This window comes from Sinohyriopsis cumingii, chromosome 4 (assembly GCF_028554795.1).
Source record: "Sinohyriopsis cumingii isolate HCF-2022 chromosome 4, ASM2855479v2, whole genome shotgun sequence".
Classification (NCBI taxonomy): domain Eukaryota; kingdom Metazoa; phylum Mollusca; class Bivalvia; order Unionida; family Unionidae; genus Sinohyriopsis; species Sinohyriopsis cumingii.
In genome coordinates this window covers 118,061,761-118,078,589 of record NC_142964.1, presented here as the reverse complement: position 1 = coordinate 118,078,589, position 16,829 = coordinate 118,061,761, and the positions used below count along the sequence as shown (strand labels likewise).

At 35.8% G+C, this 16,829-nt stretch overlaps 1 protein-coding gene across 1 annotated transcript in view; it reads left to right on the top strand.

Moving 5' to 3' along the window:
- LOC149801972 (collagen alpha-6(VI) chain-like) overlaps nt 1–16,829 on the top strand; it is a 136,441-nt gene that overhangs the window by 103,563 nt on the left and 16,049 nt on the right. The gene's annotated exons all lie outside the window — the stretch shown is intronic.

Genomic DNA, 16,829 nt, shown 5'->3' with positions numbered 1-16,829 from the left:
AAAACAAATCCAGATATCAAAGAATTGTGAGCATTATTAATAATAAAATGATAATTTGTTACACCTAACTGGTCTTAATCGAAGTAATAGAAAGAAACCACACCAGCAAGTGTTCTAAGCTTCAGCTAAGAGTTTAATTCCATAGAATACAAAGTGAAAACTTAAAAGGAACTTACGGTATTGTGAATTAAATCCAAAATAATCCAAAATGTTCTATCACACGTCCAAAAGTAAAGAATATTCTGGATGAATTATAATAGTCTTTAATGTGTATTTAAGCAAATTACATTAGTCAGGTAGGTCAGAACTCAAAACCTCAGTCACGGACTAACGTCAAGCACACAATATATATCCAAATTAAACACAGTTTTCTTATCTCTGTACATTATGTAGACATAGGAAAAACAAATAAACTAATACAAACAAGTTTTATACAAGTGTTGTCGGATTTCATGTTGTCGTTATGGCATCGTCCAATAATTGGTAGATATAGAAGTGAAGTAAAGTTTATTGCATAAAGTCAATTGGTAACGGCAGGGACACTAAAACTTTTATACTGTACTGTTATGTATATTTGATTTAATATATATATATATATATATATATATATATATATATATATATATATATATATATATATATATATATATATATATATATATATATATATATATATATATATATTATGTTGTGTTGTTCATCCGTCGAGTCGTCGAGTCCAGGAGGACCACACTAGTCATCCGAGGGTTGAAGGGGCAGGTTCTGTTCTGTGCGTGATGAGGCTAATGCTTGCACGGAATGTTCGTTTGCATAAGGGACATGGGATGAATGGGACTTTTCCAGGAGGTTTGATGGCACGCGCTTTTCTGGCTTGCCTTTTCAGCTATGCAGCTGCTGTCCTGCTAGATTCGCACAATTTGGAGCCTTTGTTCACGGAGAAACGCTAAGTGACTCGATCGCATGCTGTTTGCTCCCAGGAATCAGGGTATATGTTGAACGCTTTTAATGCAGCTTACAGATTGTCTTTGGAGTGTTTCTTCTGACCTCCGTGGGATCGCTGTCATATCTGTAGGTCGACATAGAAAAGTCTCTTAGGCAGCCGGTGGTCTGGCATGCGTACAACATGTCCCTCCCAGCGTAGCGTAGCTGGGACTGAATCAGGATGGTGTGGATGCTGGATAGACCTGTTTAGGTGTGTACCTCAGTGTCTGGAACTTTTTCCTGCCACTTGATGTTGAGGATTTTCCTGAGACTTGTGGTGTGAAAGTGGTTCATCTTCCTGGCGCGGCGTTGATACACCGTCCCTGCTTCGCATGCGTAAAGTAGTGTGGGAGCACAACTGCCCTGTAGACCTTTAGTTTGGTCTGGATGCTGATGCCTCTTCTATTCCAGACGTTGGCATACAGTCTGCCGAAAGTTGAGCTGGCTCTGGAAATATGTGCAATGTGCTGGCAAGGTAGGTGTAGCGGTTCAATACGATGAGGTTTTGCCACTGACGGTGATGTTGGGCTCAATATAAGGCTTTCCAGTTTCCGGCTGATGCAAGCCTTCAGTCTTCTTGGTACTGATGGTGAGACCGAAGCTTGTGCAGGAGCTGAAGAACTTGTCAACGCTGCGTTTCAGGTCGGCTTTTGAGCCAGCATTGAGGGCGCAGTCATCAGGAAATAAGAATTCCCTGATGGTGTCTTTCATTACCTTGGTTTTCGCTTGAAGCCTCTTGGGGTTGAACAGTTTTCTATCTGTACGGTACCTGATGCCGACTCCAACATCTCCGTCTCTGAAAGCATTAGTCAACATGGCGGATAACAATAGACTGAACAGTGTCGGTGCCAGAACACAACCCTGCTTGACTCAATTGGTTACTAGGACTGGATCAGATGTTTCTCCATTGTCTTGAACTCGTACTTGCATGCCGTCGTAGAAATGCTGCACCATGGATATAAATTTTCTCGGTATCCGTTCTTGGTCAATACCTTCCACAAGCCTTCTCTGCTAACATTATCAAAGGCCATTGTCTAATTTACGTAGATGGAGTCGAGGTCGGCGTTTTGCTCTTGACATTTTTCTTGTAGCTGCCTCGCAGCAAACACCATGTCCATGGTACCACGTTCTTTTCGGAATCCACACTGGCTTTCTGGCAGGAGTCCCTGGTCAAGGTGCCTAGTGAGGCGGTTCAATAGGATTCTGGCGAGTATCTTTCCTGCTATTGAAAGCAATTATTATACAGGTGGATTTTGCAAGCGTCTTTGAATTTCTTGGGAATCGTCTCTCGCTGACACATCAGTAAAAACAGTTGATGGAGCCTTTCTATCAGGCCTGTGCCCCCCTTCTTGTAGACTTCAGCTATGATGGGGTCTGAACCACGGGTTTGTCACTGGAGAGCAGACGTATTGCTTTCTGTGTCTCCAGCAAGATTGGGGGGTTATCCAGTGCTTCGTTCATGGGTAATTGGGGGAGACGACTGATGCTTCATCGTTGATGGATGAAGGGCGATTGAGGACGCTGTCAAAGTGTTCATCCCAACGTTGAAGAATGTTCTCTTTGTCAGTAATTAGTGTGTTTCTGTCAGCGCCGAGAAGGGGGGGGGGATGATCCAGAGGATGTAGGTCCATACACTTTTTTCAGAGTGTTGTAGAAATTATTCATGTCATGCCTGTCTGCGTAGCACTTGATCTCTACAGCTTTGTTGCTCAGCCATGTGTCTCGCATCTGACGACGTTTCTTTTACTGGGAATCGCCTTTCTGCCTGTTGACCATCTGGTGCTTCCTCAGCACAGGCTGCCGCAGAGTGTCCGGAGAGGGGTAGCACCTCTGGTTGTGGGAGGTAGTGGTACTCCTTCGGGGTACCTCGCCTACCTTTGGTTCCTACTCAGTCAGCTCTCACCTCTGGCTCTAAGAAACTGTGGCATGCGCAGCGGCCATATCCCGGAAAACGGCCTCGACTGGCAATTAACTCCTCTTATAAGCATGTGTATAAGGTAGTCTTAAACCCTCGGTGAGTAGGGCTTTGTCTACCTAGCATGTGAAGACTGGATATATATATATATATATATATATATATATATATATATATATATATATATATATATATATATATATATATATATATATATATATGCGCATTATGATTCAAGCATTGATTTATCTTTTCTGGCTCTCAACTGTTAAACGATTTACCACATCTTTTCAATTTAACAAGAACGTACTTTATGGCGGTATTTTTTCTCATGGCTTTCAAAACCTTTCGTCTTTTGTACACGTCAATCAAATCAAAATACCCTCTATTGCCAAACTTCAAAATATATATATATATATATATATATATATATATATATATATATATATATATATATATATATATATATATATATATATATAGACATATACATATATACATATAGATTTATGCATAAACATATACACAGATAGGCATATACATATAGACATAAACATATATACATATAGACATTTACATATACATATAGACATCGACATATATACATATAGACAAGATTTTGAGATTATATAGCCATTGTATAAGCATAAACTGGAAACAAATGATGTCTGTGTGTACATGTTTTGTCTTGAATGAGGTTCAAATTTACCTGGAAAATATGTAACGACTTAACTATTAAAGGTTGTGATTAAAGGCATTTTGCCATCTTAATTTGATATTTTTGAGACATTTTTCACATGTATTTGATTGTCCTTATTCAAATAAATTCGACAGGACGTCCGGCAGATAGGCTTTTAAAGCTCATTAGATACATGTTGTACAGTATCTTTATTGTTACATAAATTGAGAAGTTATTACATGCGCACTCAAAATATATATTTTGAGAGAAATGGCAATAATTATCAAAGCGATATGCATTACACGCACCGGGCATCCAGACACCAGCGTAAAAGGCAGAGCTCTGTAAAATTAACAAATATAGCTTATTCTCGTCAATGTTCTGCAAATACATTTGGCAACAACAATATTTCTTTCTTGATAAAAATGATTCCAATTAAGGTAAACTCGAAATTTTGTGTCTTGTTTCATATTTTTTTGAAAAATGTCAAAGACATTAACCTACAAATCTTGTATAAACATAGCTACAAAACCTGGATAACAGCCACTTTGATAAAGTGATGTACGTAATGCAAAAAGATATGGAATTTCCTAACACCAGCTACGTGATTTCGAAAATCACTGGCAAATATGTTCCATCGGTACCTAACTCCAATACCATCTACGTGATTCCCATGATCACAAACAATTACTTTCCCCCACCACATGCCTCTAACACCACTCGTGCTCCCAATAATCAACGACAATTTCTTTCCCATGGCTCCTACCTCTAACATCAACTACGCGAGTTCGGAAATCAATGACAATTACGTTCCATTGCCACCCTCCACTATCACCATCTACGCGATTTCCATGATCACAGATTAGTACTTTCCCTCTGCACCTACCTCCAACACCATCTACATGATTTCGAAAATCGCAGACAATTACGTTCCATCGGTACCTAAATCCAACACCATCAATGCGATTCCCATAATCACAAACAATTACTTTCCCTCGACACCTACCTCCAGCACCATATACGTAATTTCGAAAATCAAAGACAATTCCGCTCCATGGGCACCTACCTCCAACACCATCTATGCGATTCCCACAATCACAGACAATTACTTTCCCTCGGAACCTACCTCCAACACCATGCACGTGATTCCTACAGTCAATATTGTAAGGCTGCATTTATCTTATAAGTCTTGTTCCATGTTCGTTTTTTTTCGGAGGGACGTGGAGCTGGTCACTTGCTTGGCTTGGATATTTTTTTTTTCATTTTGGCTCTTGTTTCAAATTTTTTTTAGTAATATTATCTTGCTACTTTTATGTCGTTTTATGCATTTTATTGTCGTACAGATTACATGCTATCCGAGTTTGCGTTACGTGTTTTCCAAAAGGTTTACTTAATAAAAAAATATTGAGTTCCTTTATAAAGTTAGTAAAAAATATACCTTACTTAAGTTACTAATAGGATACAAACAAAGGTTTTCGCGTGCAGTACACAAGAAGCGAGGTAATTTACGTACTGTGCCATTCTAGTTATCTCATTAAGATGATCATCTCGATAAGCTGGATAACGCTTAACAAATTAATCTTATGTTCCGTTTTTATCTGAAGTTCTGGTACTTAGATAAAGGCAAAATTAACCACATAATGTGCCAGCAAACATGACTTGACTAATAACGATTTTGCCACACGATGCGTAAATGCCAAGTAAAACCGCAAACACATTTAACTTGGAGTAGACAACTTCCACTTGCTCTGGTAAATTAGCTTTTGTCCTTCTGATATGCTACTAGAAAATATTTGTGCTTTCAACAATGTTTTCATACAGATTTCAATAGGTCTCAGCCGGTTGGGGAAATAAAAGGTGTTTAGTTTACACAATATGCGGCAATCAAGAAACAAAACTACATGATAAATGTAATTAGGTATTTAAACACAATCTGTCGTACTGATCCTATTATTCTGCATTTATGGCCATGAAACCAATATTGGGAAACGTCAGAGAAAATGTGACATTTGCTTAAAACTTCCTCTGACTGTTTTCGTATTCAACGTCTGAAAAATATATCCGGTGTTGAACAGCAAAGAGAATATGCATAAAATTCCGTTTTTTTAAATTAATTACATTTCGTTAATCATTTGTTTATTATACATGAAAGGAAACTCACTTCCGTATCAAAGCTGAACCGAGTACTACATCATCTTTTGTCTGTCTGATGTGATCTTTGGACTTTGTTTCGTACCTGTTCATAGTTGTATCAATGTGCAGGCTGTCGTTTCTACACAATTTCGGACGCTGTGTATTGTCTTATCAGGGAGGTCTCTGTCACTGTCCTTTGAACGTCTATATGTATTTAAACGCAGTCCAGTAAAAATATAACTGTGTAAGCTCTATCTTAAAGTGTTGACATTTTCTATGTTAGTTTCGCTATTTTAAAGATGCATCACAATATAGCATTTAGAGGCAGACTCATTTTTTGGTTGAGAAATGTAAGAAATAATAATCCTTCATTATGCATCGTTGTTGGATACGAAAATTCCAACCTCTGCATCGAAATTCTGTTTCAGACACATGGCAAGGCTCCTGTCTTACCCTGAAATGTTGCCCTCAGGTGGAATTTTTCTTCCCCACAATATCCTATCCCACAACAAATCTTATGTAGGATCATATTAATTAACAATAGGATATACTGACACGAATCTATCTTTTAGTCGCAATTTTTCAACTCTCTGCAAAAACATATACATTTAAAGACTATCTGTGAATAAGGATTTACGGTATCGTTTCATCTACGCACTACTGCATCCTCTCTAATTGATTCATAAAGTTTATAGTTATAAAGCTATATCTTCATTTAAAATGTATAAAAGCTTATTTTCATTTAAAATGTATCAAAGCATATCTTCCTTTAAAATGTATCAAAGCATATCTTCATTTTAAATGTATCAAAGCATATCTTCATTCAAAATGTATCAAAAGCATATCTTCTTTTAAAATGTATCAAAACATATCTTCATTTAAAATGTATCAAAGCATATCTTCTTTTAAAATGTATCAAAGCATATCTTCATTTGAAATGTATCACGACATATCTTCATTTGAAAAGTATTAAAGCTTATCTTCATTTAAAACGTATCAAAACATATCTTCTTTTAAAATGTATCAAAGCATATCTTCATTTAAAATGTATCAAAGCATATCTTCATTTTAAATGTGTCAAAGTATATCTTCATTTTAAATCTATCAAAGCACCGTAACTTAAGAAATGTATATGTTAGATCCTCGAAAGCGTTTTCTTGACAGTGATCTAATGTGTTGGAGCCTTCTGGCACAACTGTCTGGCATTTATAGGAAACGTATGTGTAATTATACACTGTCCAAATTTCTTTTCAGATATAAATTCTTCAAACCGAACAATGAGAACAATATTTCCCTAATTGCCTGGTCAATCAGAGAATGAAATAAAAAATAGTATAGCCTGAAATTTCGAGTCGCCACTAGAGTTAAGTAATATGAGGAAGTTCCCGTTATATTAAACTTTAGATGGTAATCGTTTCTACTTGACACTGAGTGGAGACGTGTTCATATGTAAATATACCGTCTGTATTCGCTTATAAGACGAATCAAACTGCAACCAGGAAAGATCTTGATCTGTTTTAGCATAATGCGCCTGCAGATCAGGGTCTATGTTGTTTGTTCTACTAATTACTCCTTTAAAAAATAGGCACAGATCCTGATCTGCCGGCGTATAATGCGCCGGCAGATCTGGATTGGACAGTTTGCAATTAACTCCTCTTATAAGCATGTGTATAAGGTAGTCAAATATTGAGGTTTAAAGGTAGTCTTTGAGACCGTATGATGCAACCTGTCTCCGCGGTCTTATTTAGAGAACCTGAATCCACCACTGCGTCAAGTTCACTTGCATTAACCATTTATCGATGCACTTATTTAACGCCTTAAGTCCTATATAGAGGTATGAATGTATAATAAGAGGTTGTTTTTTTTTTTTCTATCATGCAGCACATGCCTTTCCCATATGTCAAGCATATCTTGATAAAATTTCTGTTCAGGTTGTCTGACTGATGTTCTTTTAGTATCTAAGCATTAAAATATGTATGACATAAATCCCAGCAACAACAATGAATAAGCCTAAGATAACGCAAGATTGTTGATGAAATCACGCAAAACGGCTGTACTATGTGTCTGAATACATTTCACACTATGATTGCTAAGCAGGGCCGCGGACAGGATTTGTGGGCCCTAGGAAACATTCTCCATAAGTCCCCTATGAATTATATTTTTTAAAAAATGTATTCTTTTCGGCTTTGGGCCCTCCCGGAATTTAGTCCTAATTGCCCCACCCTGTTCGCGGCCCCGTTGCTAAGCAAGAACATCTAGCTACGTATGTAACACACATTACAAAACAACTTAAAGGAGCATTTGTTTCTTGTGGCTGAAAGAAATATTTTGAAATGTTTTCTGATTGTATTTACTTTTGATTATTTAATTCACAGTTCGCAAAATAAATACGGTAGTTTTAACTGTGAAAATATTAGTTGTTTTGAAATATATTGTGAATTTGAACAATTGCTAATATTCATTCCTTGCCGGAAAAATTCCCCGTCGTCCCGTTCTTTATTCTGTTGGTATTTAATGAGTCTTTCTAAAATATAACATAAGAATCTGAGATAAAATTTCGACGCAAGAGTGAATAGTTTATAGCCAGAGTGGATTCCACAGGCGCGAGTCACTTGCGAGAATAAGCTCTGTCACCTACATGAATCCATATCTAGAGCTACGCCAACGTTTGAAATCGCAAGTAACGCTAACCAAGTTCTTTTCCAACCGCTGTATAGATTTCCTCCTCACCGACTTATGCATTTTCAGCAAAGATATTTTCAAACTGCAGGTTCTGTGCAAAGTGATTGACTAAAGGGATTTGTATGACGTCAGTAGAAAACAATGCATTCTGGCAGGTAGTATTAAGCTGATAGCAAAGGAAGCACATATTTCAAGTGGATCATTAGACAGGAAAACTTGTCTTAAGAGGTTCACGCTCCTGGACCAGTATCATGCCGCTAGTCAGCAGAGCAAGCATGTATCTGATACAAAGGGATGAAATAAGTATATAAATGGAGTTCTTTATTGATCCCAACAAGAACCATATACAACAGACTTTCCATTTTCCTGATGCCAATTTTCCTGATGCCAATATTCAGTAATAGCATTATTAATTCATACGGCCAGTAATACCGACCTGTATATATACAACGATAATGCGAAAACCCTTATTAAATATAAATTGTAAGATCTTGTTTTGGCACAATCGAACGCAATTATGTACAACCATCCAACTATATTTTTTATGTGATCAAATAATTGATTTCTGTTTTTATGACTTTTACTGGCAGCCATGCACATGTCAGCTACTGCATTCAGCTCTAATACAAAACAAAATCTCTGGTGTCAAACTGTTGAAAAGAAAATGCTACAGGATAGGAGTACGAATTCTTATATATTAACAAATATTAACTAACAGCTGCTGAATTGGATTACTTTATAGCTTGTTTGTACGTGATAGAATATATATATATATATATATATATATATATATATATATATATATATATATATATATATATATATATATATACACACATCAGCCTTGCTAATAAGTGATATTGCATTTGTTCATATGAGATCTGTGAGAAAATTACTTTTAACTTTTAAAACTCGAAAAAATAGGCAACATGAATGAAAATCAGTAAGCATGTTTCATGGTTTAATAAGAATTATAAACAAAGTAAATCAACTGTTCAAAACACTAAAGCAAATACTGGGAGACAGCTTCTCCGAATTTGATTCGTTAAATTGAGTATTCTTATGAGAGAAGAACACAAATAACTTGCAAAATGTGGCCACTTCAAGATTTCTCAGTTTTAGAGAAAAGCATGCAAATATTACAGTAAAAATGGTAATAATTCGAATTCTACCATGCTACACGCTGATAGTTGATATAATTTTTTAATTCTGTATATCGTACTAATATTTGATTCAAAATGATTCATTTGAAAATTAATTAGATGATTTATTCCAAAATCATAAGATAAATCAATGTGCTTAAATTAATAGGTGTAATTTGCCTTTCTTACTTAAAATGTGATGTCTGACAAATGTTTATATGAAAGGTGTGCGTGCACATAAGATTGTCATAGAAAAGGATGTAAATCTTGGAACCCATCCCTTTTCTTCGACAGATGTTAATTTTCACAACTCTTGAGAGACCAAATGCCTTTGGGTGTTAATGAAATCCCATGTTAAATATTATATTGAATGTCGATGGATAATGTCTCCAAAACTATATGCGTCACTGAACCAGAGGCAGAAAGAGAGATCCACCTGTAATAAAATCAGTCGAACATATTGAGAAAAAGGATGAAATTAATAAAAACAAAGGAAAGAATTATCATTACCAAGTCACAGTAGCAAGATACGACACATTGTGATCATACATGTCTGGTATTCCCGTGTAGAAATAACCGGTTCGACAAAATAGGGATATATGCAATAATGTTTATATATCACTGTATCTTATTCATCGTTAGATCGTTAGCCTTTAAGAATGTTATTCAGGTATTTCCACTTTTAAGGCGGATAACTGTCGTTCACACATTTATGTCCCGACTTTTCGACAAACCATTAGCGCTACTGAGAAAATGCATTACACTGCATTTTTGTAAGTTGTTGTTGTAGGGTTTAACGCCATTTTTCAGCACACGATAGGCTATACATGGCTATAATTGGTGGAGGAAGAACTCTGGAAAACCCCGGGAAGAACCACCGACCCACGAGAAGCTACTGGCAGGCTTTCTCACATAACATCGTTAGCCGAGGCTGAGACTCGAACTCACGCAGACAGAGGTGAGATGGCAGTGATCCGTAACGGTGAGCGCTTTAGACCACTCGGCCATTTTTGTAAGCATTCGTCAGATACCTGCGTTGAAACTCCCGTGTGACTAAAAGTTTCAGATATAAACTAAAGGTTTAAAACGTACAGAACTCACGGGTTATTCCTAAAATAACCAGCAATTTCAGCCATAACTTTATCAGGATCATTGTCTGCTAGGTGTGTCTGTTGATATAGGGCACAAACAACTAATTCAATTCTCATAAACCATAACGTTAGTATTTAGCCAACTTACTTTACTTTTTTGGTAAGGTGGGCCAATCACGTTTATATCTCGTTATTGATCTGTCCAAGAGGAAACGTTTAAAACTATGATAATTCTGTGGCAAAATATATTCTCATGTTAAAGGAAGCAGTCTTTAAAAATATATTATATACAGTATAGCTACAATCAATATAAAATATTCGCACACACAGAAATCAATATCCGTAAAATATATCCAGTACAATGCTGTCGGGCATTTCTGTGCACGTAAGGTTTCCGTCCCCAATATTGAAGCGAAACGCATACAGAATTCGACCAATGACTAAAATAAAATACCGCAATGCTTACCATTTTTAAAGAGGCAATAGTCACCAAAATATTCTGTTCAAACTAATATTAATTTTTGGACATATGGGATACCAACCTCATGTTTTCATGACTCGCGATATGTCGGCCTATTCTGCGCACATCTTTGAAAAGATGTAACGTTTATCCATCGGGCTACAGAAATGAAATATATTACTTGGACTGTTTCTGTCAGCAGTTCAGTCGAGTAATTAGGTCAGGTTTATAGCAAGTTTTACAAAATTCAACGTAACAATGTCAATAAATGGCAAGAGATATTAAACAAACTAAACCGATCTTGTAAAAAATAGTAAGGTTCAACATTTTATAAAACAAAATAAACTATTATGTGGAAGAGAAACAACAATGAATAGGATGTAATGTGTTTTCGACGTCTTGTTGATGGGGAACAATTACTAAAGAATTTAGAAACAGACTATACGCCGGGGAATTTCTTTAGAATACAGTTATAGCGGCAAGTTGATAAGTAGGGTAGCAGACGAATTTGTGCGTGTGGAACAACTTCTTGCAAAATGTGAAACTTTGATTAAGATGCAAAATATATTTAAGTTATACATTTCCATCTTTGATATTATGTATTTCTTTGTATGATTCTAAAAGATACATAGTAAATAGGATTTTCTGGGTTACAGGTTCAAGAAGGTCATGGAGTGGGTCTTCATGTTGACATTTAGAAATCATACTTTCATATGCATTTCGAGTCGAAATATGGGATATTTTTGTACAGTTTATGAATGTCACTTGTCTTAATTAAAGTACGATCGTTCTTTCTTGATACAAAATGGATGTTTGACCCAAAATAACACGTGATCCAATGTTTACAGAAATGACATATCTTTGCGAAGAATTACCCGACGCGCAGAATTGGCCGACATGGTGGTATAGTTATGATCAATAATAACATTTGTTGCTTGCTATATATTTTAACGCGAGGAAAACAATTTCCGCATAATATGTTATGCAGTATAGTTGCGATCAGGAATCATAGTAGTCGGTCCCTATCAGCATATTGGGATAGTTTGTAGTAACGTCGCTTGGGGGAGTCAGCTGGGAAGGGGGAGTGTCTGTCATGGGGTATAGAAGAGTTTGTCCTAGATCAGCAAATATAATCCCAAAGCCCCATAATGATACTACTGGACACGTTGGCGGTAAAACCAACGGCCTAGTTGTCCTCTGCAGTGTCCATCGACATGTTGAACTAAACGCCTGTATCGAGCTCCTTTATGATGCTTCTGACTTTTGTTGTTAAAACTACATTGTCTGTGTTTTGGTTCTTATTTTCTTGCTAAAATGCACAGTCTTTGAACTCGATAAAATAGTAATTCCCAAATTATGAGCTGTGTTGATATTGATGCAGTTGCTGCTAATGAGAAAGGAAGCGACCAAGTGGTGAAGTTGCTTTCATATTAACAAGTTCCTTGCATACATGTTTATCATTACCAAATTGAAAATAATTATGCTTTAAAAGGGTAATTTTTAGGTGAAATAGTGTATTTATTAAAATAAATATTTCCATGGCCGTTGCCAATATATTTGCATTCCTTTGTTTTCCAACATTCCATTCGAGTATTTGCCTATTTAGAAATAGCAGAATATTCTACAGAAATTGAGAAATCTTTCAAATTCAATGGGAATAAATCGACTTGAAATTAATTTATTTGTTAACCAATTTAAATGAAAATTCATGAAAAGACTCATTCAAGCTAGCCAAGTAGAATTTTTTGGTTTCAGCCAATTTTAAACTATTAAAATCACAGACCTTGCATCATTAAATGGTCCCTAACGTCTTGAGATTGTTCATTACATATATGTAAATGAAATGTTCCAATTGGTTGAAAATGGAATTTCAGAAGCCAGCAAATTATTAGTTTATCATGAATTAAGAAGGACATCCTTTAAAAAGTCAAAACGCTGCTCCATTAAATCAACCACTTGACTTCAGAAAGGTGGAGGAGGGCGTTAGATTCGCTTGCTGCTTTTATACAAAAGTATTATGGATGCTGGCGTTTAATGGAGCCTGCGCTTACTTGGACTTGAAATCAAGTGGGAGATGTAAAGCTCTATGATGTAAATCGCAATGCTAGCTCGTGTGTTCCAGCACGCGTGCCATGACGTGTCCATGAAGACATTGAACAGGTACAGAGAACGTAAATCTAATTTAATTGTAAAAGTATAAACACCCAATGCACAAAGTGGCGCGCACGCACGCGTACACTTACTAGGAAGGATGCCAGAGTGCCATAATACAAAACTGTAAACAGTAAACATGCATGTACTAGACTCGTGTAGTTTTGTATGTCATTCGTGTGTCGTTGCAAGGAACTATTTGTTTTGAGATGTTTGTACTAATCGTATGGTATGCGATGGGCACCATGCCAAGAATAATTCTGAAGCATGGAAACTAGTGGGTTGCTAATATGTTGGAACCATTTTCGAGGGTTGACCTTAGCGACTAGGGCGAAAGCTAAGAAATAACTGGATATCCGCGCACTCCTACACAAAACAAATTTGAACATCTGAACAATTAAATATACAAGCATTCAAGCATGCGCAAAGGTCAATAACACACTACCAGAGCGGGAAAATCCAACATCTTCAACGTAATCAAAGCGACTACCGTGGAAATTCGGGACAGAGAAAGAAAAAAAAAGACCAACAGTATTGACCTGTATTACACCTATTATAAGACTAAGTAATATGAACATACAAACTGCCTTCCCGCGTTTGTTAATCATGCCCTTGAAGAAACATTATTTAAATCCTCACATTAGAATTAACGAAATAAGTTGTCAACATATCTTATAAAAATGTGTGCATGTGTGTCAGAGTGTGTGTGTGTGTGTGTGTGTGCGCGTGTGTGTGTGTGTGTGTGTGTGTGTGTGTGTGTGTGTGTGCGAGAGAGAAAGAGAGAGAGAGATTTTTAAGATTAAGAGATGTATACATTTTTCATTACAAGGAAACGAGGCATGTCGTGTTTCCTTTAAATGAAACATTTATACAACGAGTGGTTTGCCTTTGATACAGCGTACAATGTGTGTATATATATATATATATATATATATATATATATATATATATATATATATATATATATATATATATATGCCCTTTGAACTAGAGGGGGGGGGCTGTGTATTGACAGAATGAACTCTCACATCCCGAGTGTGTCCGCTTCAAAACGTAGTTCTGTGCCTTTTGTTGATATTTACAATCACCTATGAATATGAATGAGTTGATTGTTTTCTTTTTCGAGTTTCTTTTTTTATTCACATTGATTAAATAAGTATAATACACTTATAATTTTAACATGAACGATGGTTTTAATGGAGAAAATAGAGCACTACAAACACACAGCTACACCATTCACATGAACGCTCAGCCATTCACATACCGGCGCATGGACATTAGTGTGGAATAGAAACTAAGCGAAATGACGAACCAACAAGAGGTAATTAAAATATTGTAATATATTTACAGTTGCTCTAAGTCATTATTCTGTTTCAATAACGGTACTACTGACCATAAAAACTCTCTCTCTCTCTCTCTCTCTCTCTCTCTCTCTCTCTCTCTCATATCCTTTGGTAAGTTTGCAGTAACTCTTACCATCATTCATATGTCCAGAGAAATCGTGGGATGATAGGTGAAACTCCTCTACGCTCGTCTTTTCATAGATTTCCGCCCGTATCTTGCTACGATGCTCCAGAGAGAGAGAGAGAGAGAGACAGAGACAGAGACAGAGACAAAGAGAGACAGAGACAGAGATAACTGGGGTTGCGGCCTTTTAATATTTCATATTTATTTAATAATAATCGATTTTTAGAACATTAAATTAGGTTTAAGAAATAACAACAACACCAGCAAAACATTAAATACATCGCAGTATGTGTACCACTTAACCAAGATATTTACCGTATACTGTCGACAGGGTTTACAACTTTATATCATTGATTATATAAATATAAACACTGTAGATAAATTCCAAGAAAAGTGCACACGACGAACAATATTCTTGTAGGTTACTTGATGCAAGTTCAATTTCAAGGTTTTCAACCAGACCAAAATCTTTTTCTCTCGCTCCAGATTTCTACGCATTTTGTACCTTATGCATGAGAGGGGAGGGGGAACGGAAAGCAGAAAATATTGCGATGCAATTGTGTACCATATTAGATTCATTTAGAAAACAAGGATTACTAATACTTTTTATAGTTTTTGTCATTGCTAACTAGTGATTAATGGGAGGGCATCACGCAGTTGCAAGGGCACCGTTGCAAGAATGTTTCTGTATAAGTATTATTGCGCAATGGGCGGATCGCAATTTGATATACCAATAGTATTGGTATATCAATTTAATTTATACCAACATATATGAAGTCAAGAAGTGGTTGGGTTAAACATGTCTTGGTTTATCTTCAGTTATTAAAGAATTTTCATTTTAAAAATGATTAGTAATTGTGAGGTTTTAAAACCTTTCCCTTGATCACATCACATACTCAAACAATGTGAGTACTTCGAACGGCAGCGCCAAGAGCCTAAGACGTTAGAGTCGTGACAACGAGACAAAGGTTCTGATTTCTTCCATGTGATTAACCTGGATCAGCTGCCTTTGTGTCCTAGGTTAGGGTACTGTATCTACGTTCCTGGGCAGGATATAATGTCTTTGTTAAACGTAAAACACCGGGAACCAAGTCAAAGCCTTTGTCGACTTTAATTAATTTACATACAATAGGCAGTTTGATCCTATTTAAAAAGAATCAGAGAGTGCTTGAGGAATATTTTTACGACGAATGTTAGCAAAATTAGATTCATATAACGATGTACCAAAATGGCACCCAACCGTGCACACGCTCAACCATTAATTTAGTCGACGTCAGTGAGCAGCCGAGAGACAGATACAAAAGCAACCAAACTAACGATGTTTTTAACGCAATTTTCAGTGCCCTTTATCTATATATTCTACGACTGGAATCCAAGTGTGTAGTGCTAGACAAATACATACATATTTACTTCTAGTTTTTAAATAATAATAATAATAATAATAATAATAATAATAATAATAATAATAATAATAATAATATTATTATTATTATTATTATTATTATTATTATTATTAACAACATCATTATTAATAATAATAATAATAATAATAATAATAATAATAATAATAATAACAGAGCACGGAGGACATGTAAATTATACCCAACGCATTATGTGTCATATCTTTGTTTCTAGCCTTATAGATTTCTGATTTGTAATAATTTGATAGATGTGTGGCTATCGAATTATATACACGTATGGAGTTTGTTTTCAAGGTAATGATGAACATTATAAACACCCTGTTCCAATAATATTCTCAAGGCGAAGTTAAAGTCTCTCTCTCTCTCTCTCTCTCTCTCTCTCTCTCTATATATATATATATATATATATATATATATATATATATATATATATATATATATATATATATATATCGATACAGATGATAACAGCTGCAGTGCAACTATTTAAAAGTTCATACGTTAAAATTTATCAACGATGTCTAATGTTTTGTTATATTAGAGAGAGATGCAACTTCTTTCCTTGGGCATGAGTTAAACTGACAATCAGAATATGTGAGTATTCAGATATTCAATATAATTTATTGTTACTAACAATACTTTTCCTACACAGTTGATGGCATAAATATAGAAGAAGGGGCGATGCAGAAATCCATTCCAGTCCTCAT